This window comes from Haliaeetus albicilla, chromosome 30, assembly GCF_947461875.1.
Source record: "Haliaeetus albicilla chromosome 30, bHalAlb1.1, whole genome shotgun sequence".
Classification (NCBI taxonomy): Eukaryota; Metazoa; Chordata; class Aves; order Accipitriformes; family Accipitridae; genus Haliaeetus; species Haliaeetus albicilla.
Window position 1 is genome coordinate 1,485,614 of NC_091512.1, and position 7,234 is coordinate 1,492,847.

The window sequence follows — 7,234 nt, forward strand, 5'->3', positions numbered from 1 at the left end:
TTGGTGAAATGAGCCCGATGTGTCCTTGGCTAGAAGCAGGGTGCTGAGACTTTGAGACAGGGGGAGACATTTGGTGGTCTGCAGTGGACATCTCTGCTGTCAGCAGTGTCCTGTGGCCTTTCAGGGTAAAGCATGGGAGTGTGATTAATGTCCATCTCCGAAAGGTGCAAGCACAGTGAAAGTGGGAACTAGACAGAAGGACAGAGCAACTCCCTCTCTCTCTGCACTAAGTCACGGGCAATCCTCTTGACTTGCCTGGCCCATGCTGTTCTCCCGGAGTGCAGCAGAAATGCTGAAGGCTCCTGAGATCTAAGAAAACTCCCCAGGGGTGATGTGGGCAGCTGTAAAAAACCCTAGAACTCTTAAACTGCTTTTACCTTCCTGATTCGTTAGCACTGGGAGTGCAGATGCTGACAAGCCCTTCTGCATTAGGAGCGGTTTCAGCTGACAAAGGGAAACACCAGACTGGCCCTTTCCCCCACCGATCCCATGAACCCACTGCTGCAGAGCAGGGCTGCCTTTCAAGAGCACATGGGCAGAGGCCCTGCTCTTCATTGCACACTCGGCCAGCACCAAGCTGGGCTCCAGCCACAGAGCTGAAGGAAGGTCTCCTAGATATGGAAAAGTGTCTGTGTGTGTGAGAGTGGGAGGGTCTATGGGAAATGGCTTTGATATTGCTCAGAGAATAATGCCCTGACTCTTCACTGTCTTTTTTCCACTTTGACAGCACCCTATTCCCAGAGGATGAAAATGTCCAACAGCAGCTCCATCACCCAGTTCCTTCTCCTGGCATTTGCAGACACACGGGAGCTGCAGCTCTTGCACTTCTGGCTCTTCCTGGGCATCTACCTGGCTGCCCTCCTGGCCAACAGCCTCATCATCACAGTCATAGCCTGTGACCACCGCCTCCACACACCCATGTACTTCTTCCTCCTCAACCTCTCCCTCCTTGACCTGGGCTCCATCTCCACCACTGTCCCCAAAGCCATGGCCAACTCCCTCTGGGACACCAGGGCCATCTCCTACCCAGCATGTGCTGCACAGGTCTTTCTGTTCATCTTTTTGATCTCAGCAGAGTACTTTCTTCTCACTGTCATGGCCTATGACCGCTACGTTGCCATCTGCAAACCCCTACACTACGGGACCCTCCTGGGCAGCAGAGCTTGTGTCCACATGGCAGCAGCTGCATGGGGCAGTGGGTTTCTCAATGCTGTGCTGCACACTGCCAATACATTTTCAGTACCCCTCTGCCGAGGCAATGCTGTGGACCAGTTCTTCTGTGAAATCCCCCAGATCCTCAAGCTTGCCTGCTCAGATGCCTACCTCAGGGAAGTTGGGGTACTTGCAGTTGGTGTCTTTTTAGCTGTTGGGTGTTTAGTTTTCATTGTGCTGTCCTATGGGCAGATCTTCAGGGCGGTGCTGAGGATCCCCTCCAAGCAGGGACAGCACAAAGCCTTTTCCACCTGCCTCCCTCACCTGGCTGTGGTCTCCTTGTTTGTAAGCACTGCTATGTTTGCCTACCTGAAGCCCCCCTCCATCTCCTCCCCATCCCTGGACCTGCTGGTGGCAGTTCTGTACTCAGTGGTGCCTCCAGCCGTGAACCCCCTCATCTACGGCATGAGAAACCATGAGATCAAGGATGCCCTGAGAAAACTAATCACTGGATACTGTTAAGAAGGAATAAACTGCCTGTTGTCTTTTGCATAGGACTCGTATCTCATTACAAACCCAGCCTGTCTTCTGGTGGGTTTTTTACGGTGATTTTTGCTTTTGAGTGTGGTTTTTCATTGCTCTTTTTGCTTTCTTTTACTCATCTGAATGCTTTCCACAAAGAAATGTTTCTTCCTCTGGCTTCTAATTCACACTCTATCCACCTTTTGTGTGCCCCACAGGCTGTGCAAATGAGGACCCATACACTTTGTGTCTTTAACCAAAATAAAGGTGACTTGTTTTTCTGAGATCCTTCCTCCAAGACCTTCTCTGCAGCTGCAGGGACCAGTGCCTGTGTGCAGAGGGGAAGAAGACAAGAGTCCCGGCACAGTACCACTGCCAGGGAGCATCAGCGCTTGGTCTTTCCCGAGCTGCTCTCTTCCCACTTGCATGCTTTCCTTCTGAACCCTTTGGTTGGTGGAAGGCCTGAGTGCTCTTCAAGCATGGTTAGAGTCCTGCTGTGTGGCAGGCCTGTGGCCACAGGCAAGGACAGGCAGTGGGCACTTGTGTGACAGAGCTGGCCTCCATAGCAGCATTTCCATCATACAAGGGGATCTCCTCAGGCCTTGTGCCATGGAGTTCTCCCACCCCTGGGGCTCACCCCTTTCCATCCCCGAGGAGTTGCTGTGTACTTCAGAGGGTCTGGGGCTGTTGGGTGAGTGCCCAGAGCTCTGCCGCACCTTGTGGTGGGCACTGCTGTGGGGCCAGCCCAGACTGGGCTGTGCTGGGGAGAGGGCAGGGGAGGTGGACAGAGGTCAAGGGAAGTGTTAAGAGTTTAGGGTGAGCTGTGTGGGCTGGAAAGTGCCAGGAGAGAACAATATCGGTGTATAGCTTGTAGTGTGTGACCATGCAGGGTGAGAACTGACACTGGGTATTTCTGGTGCACAGGCAGGTCTTGCTGAAAGCATGGAAGACATGCAGGTGTTTGGGAGAGGAGTCTTGTCTGTGCCCTTGGTGGTGTGGACAGATGGCAAAGTTGGCTCAGGGTCTTTGTCACCCCGAGCATCTCTCAATGGCCATTTCCAGCGCTTGCTGGTCACCCCAGTTTTACGAGTGAGTTTTGCTGTGAGGCCACCTCTATCTTCCTGCTGGTCCAACGGCTGGTTTGGGGGAACAGACAGACCTGCCCAGCATCTCTCCTTCCCCAGACCCTGGTGGACCCTGGAGCAGAGCTGTCTGCAAAACCCCATGTAGGACAATGCTGCGGCAGGGCATGGGTCGGCTGCTGGGGAAGCTGCAAAAGTAGGAAGATCATGGCAGAACTGTGATCTGAAGGCCATCATTGGGATCACAATGGTGGGAAGGTGCCCAACCCTGACTCTCCCCTTTCCCATCCTGTGCCTGCAGAGTGGGGCTGTGGGACCATTTATGGGCAGTAGGGCTGGGCCAGCACTGGGACAGGGCGCTGACAGGGGCCATGAAGCAGCTGCCAGGAGGTGCCATCATGGACACTTGTTCTAAGAATTGTATAGCAGAGGCTAGTCACTGAGGATGCATAGCTATTTTTGTCATGTAAAAGGAAAATTAAAAAGCTTTAGTTCATCATTGAGAACACAAAGAAGTTCCCTTTCAGCAATGTCCTGTTACTGCTAGTAGTAACTAGCAGTAACTAGATAGTTCCACTAATTCCAAAAGGTTCTTGAGAGCTTCTATATTTTTCCTTGGCTCCAAACCTCAGGCTGCTCAGACACGGAAAGTACTACCTCAAATCTCTGCAAACCAAATCTCTCCCACCTGCTCTCATCCATGTTCTTTTATCCCAGGACACTTCTAACCATCACATCAGCAGACTACCCAGTCTCCATTTTTTTATCTGGGTGACATCAGCGTACTCCCTCGCAAAACCTTTCCTGCAAAAGTCATCTCTACCTGCTGATCCCACTTATATTGCCTCTCGCTATGTACAGCTCCATCTTCCTTCAGCAGAGCTCCGTGGGATGGACAGTTTTCCTGTTCCTTTCATGAGAAGAGGTGACAAACAGGAGAGAATCCTTGCCAGGAAGCCAGAGCCTTGGGTGTTGCTCAGCTGCTTCTTACCGGCACTTCACTCAGGTTCTGTTGTGGTGGCTTTGGTGCTTTTCTGTGGCTACTCTTTCTGCAGAGAAGATCTTCAAAAGAGAATGATTTCATAAAAGATGGTCATAAAGGCCCTGTTGTAGACAACAACGTTTGCCATGAGCTCTGGAGAGAGCCAGGAAGATAGTTAATAAGCTCCAGGAATATGCAAGAATCTCAAGGCCTCTTCTGAAGAGTGAGTGGCTCTGAGCAGCAGTGATGGGCCATGTGTAGGGCTCAGAGAGAGGGTCGAGGGATGTCAGTGAGAAACAAGGAGGTGGCCGATGGCTTTAGCAAATCCTGAAACCCTCTCTGAGGCCAGCAATGGCAAGCAGTGGATGTCTGTGGATGGGGAAAGGAGGAGGTGTGTCCTGGGAAGACGTTAGGAAGGAAGACCCCTCTTCTGCAAGTCTGGGATGAAAGAGATTATTCTATCATATGTGCATGCCTAAAAAATGGAGAAGGCCCGCTGCTGAGGGTGGTTATCATGCCAAGTGAGCTGACCTTGCTCTTTTCCTGCTTCACTTCCCATACTTCGGTGGACCTCAGGAAACATCTATGAGTGTGGAGGATGCACAGACCTCCTGGGGTGAAGTTTCATCACTGCAGGGGAAGAGGGAAGGGTTTGTGAGAAATGTGGTAGTGCAGGGAGAGAGCCCTGCATGTAAGAATTCAGGTGAGCCTGGGGCTAGGACATCTTGGGTGCTAGAGGAATATAAACAAGCCTTTGAAAGAAGCCAGATGGGTTTTGGGGAACTCAGAGTCATTGTCTAACCCTCAGAAAACTACAGCTTTATGTTTGAAGAACAGTGAGGACAGAGAGTTTTAAGTAAACCTTGGGATATCCTAGGGTCAGAGAGAGTTGGGGAAGCAGGGCGGAGAGTTAAAATCTGCAGAGAAACAATCACTGACATAGGACAGTATAGGACAGCCTGTGGTGTGGAAAGCCAAGGGCATTGGTAGGGCTGAGACCCAGAACTGAGGTCCTCGTTCTCTTGGCTAGGGCTGTTGTCTTGTGGGCTGAGTGGTCTCCATGTATGTCAGCACTGGCATGATTGCCTATCTGAAGCCCCCCTCCATCTGCTCCCCGTCCCTGGATGTGGTGGTGGCAGTGCTGTGCTCGCTGGTGCCTCCAGTTGTGAACCCTCTCATCTATAGCATGAGGAACAGGGAGCTCAAAAATGCCCTGAGGAAAGTGATTTCACGGGCATTTTTCAATACCAGTAAACGTCCAGTCTTTTTCCACAAGTGACTCCCATAGTACACCCATACTTTGTTTTATTATTGTTGTTATTGCTATTTGGGGTTTCATGTTTGTAGACCAATACTTGGACTTCCCGTACTTCATGTGAAGCATGAACCTCCTCTGTCTCACCTGGAGGACCATACAAATATGTGTCTTTGTAACACTGGGTCCAAGCTGACTCCCTCACAGCATCTCTGTAATAAAAAGGGATCTTCCCTGTGCGCTGCCTGATGGTAGAGCTGTTTTTCCAAGCCTCGTTTCAGGAACAGGCCCAAGATGCTGCACTTCAAAAAGGCCTATTGATCCATGGTTTCAAGGGCAAAAAGCTCATTGTCATCTTGTGACCTGCTAGAGGGGTGGACTTAGGACTCACCTGTTGGTGCCTGGTGACAGAGGAGATGGTGAATGGTCACTGAGATACAAACCCAGTCCTTTCCCACATGTGACAGGGCAGAAGCCATCTTCCAGGAGGGGAATCTGTAGCTGCCTGGATATCCCAAGGGATCTCCATGGGCAGTGTGTGCCTGGGGTGTGACTGGAGCTCCACAGAGTGAGAAATTGCCCAGGTGGAATCACGCAAAAGTGTTAATTCCAGGTATTCAGAGGGAAAGGAGGACTCTCTAATCACAGGACAGGCAGCGGGAACCCATCTGGCACAGGGAAAGGGGCTGGAGAGATGCAAGAGCTGGTTGAGGAGCTCCAGAGCCAGGACTGTCATGGTGCCCTGGGGCATGGGGCTGGTGGGGACAGAGAAGGGGCAAATGCAGTCAGTGTTGGGGATCACCTATCATATGAACACAGAAGAGCCAGAGAGTGAGTGGCCATACAGCCCATCCCTGAGGAAGGACCTTTGCTGCGTGGTCACCCTTGTCTTCCTCCAGGTCTCTAGGATACCCAGCTCTACTGCCATTATTAATACAAAGGGAACCAGTTTCCTACCAACACTCATTACACATCAAGTCCCATAGCTCTTGCCACAGCCAGACTCTCAGCCAAGCCCATTCTCAGACACCTCTGGCTACATCAGGTGCTTGTCTTGACAGATGTTGAAAATCTCCACTGATAGAGATCTCACCAACTGGCCTGGGTCCTTGCTCCAGTGTTTGGCTCTGAGGGATTTTTCCAAACCACGGCTTTCTCAGCCTCTCCTTGTACACAATGTGCTCCAGGCCCCAACCATCCTTCTGGCCTCTGCAACTTTCTCTCCACTCTGTCAGAGTCTTCCTTGTGCTGGTGAGTCCCATACTAGACACAGCAGTCCTGAGGTGGTCGTCCTGTAGTGGGTTAGCCTTGCCCAACACCCTGACACCCACCCAGCTGCCCAGTCACAACTCCAACTCAAAAGGCCAAAGGGAGAAAATAAGATGGAATAGCTCATGGGTCATGATAAAGACAGGGACATCACTTACTAATTACTGTCACAGGCAAAGAAGAGTTGACTTGGGGAAGACCAATTTAATTTATGCCAAGTAAAAATGTATGGATTGTGAGAAACAATGACAAAATTGTTAAAGTCCATTGCCCTCACACTTTCCCCCAGGCTCAAATTACTCCCTTGCCCCAAATTCTTCTACTCATCGCCGACCCAAAAGAGGAGCATGGGGGATGGTGAAGAAGGGGTTAACAGTCAGTACAAAACAACTCTGCTGCTCCTTCCTCCTCACACTTCTCCCCCTGTTCCAACTTCGGTCTCCTCCACGGGATTCCACAATATTTGTGGTCAAGGCTATGTGGTGTTCATTCCTTTCTGTCTTACTTTTCTCCTTTATAGTCACAGAATCACAGACATGTTGAGATTGGAAGGCACCTCTGGAGACCATCCAGTTCAACCCCCTCAGCTGAGGAAGGGTCAGCTGGACTATGTTGCTCAGCACCTTATCTAGGTTAGTATGGAATACCTCCATAGATGGAGACTCCACAACCTCTCCGGGCAGCCTGTTCCAGTGTTTAACCACCCACACAGTCAAACAGTGTTTTCTTGGGTTCAGATGGAATTTTATACCCATTAATAAGATCCCCCTCAGCCTTTTCTTCTCCAGGCTGAACAGTCCCACATCTCTCAGCCTTTCCTCCTAGGAAAGATGCTCCAGCCCCATAAACCAGCTTTGTGGCCTTTTGCTGGACTTGCTTAAGAAAGTCAACAAGTATGATGCATTGGGCAGCCCAGCACTTGACACAGCACTCCAGCTGTGGCCTCAGCAGTGCTGAGTAGAGGGGAAGGAT

General features: G+C 50.9%; 1 pseudogene; it reads left to right on the plus strand.

Annotated features, from left to right (window-relative positions):
• Positions 1–750: 750 nt before the first annotated feature.
• On the plus strand, positions 751–1,648 carry LOC138682965 (olfactory receptor 14J1-like; annotated as a pseudogene).
• Positions 1,649–7,234: the final 5,586 nt, after the last annotated feature.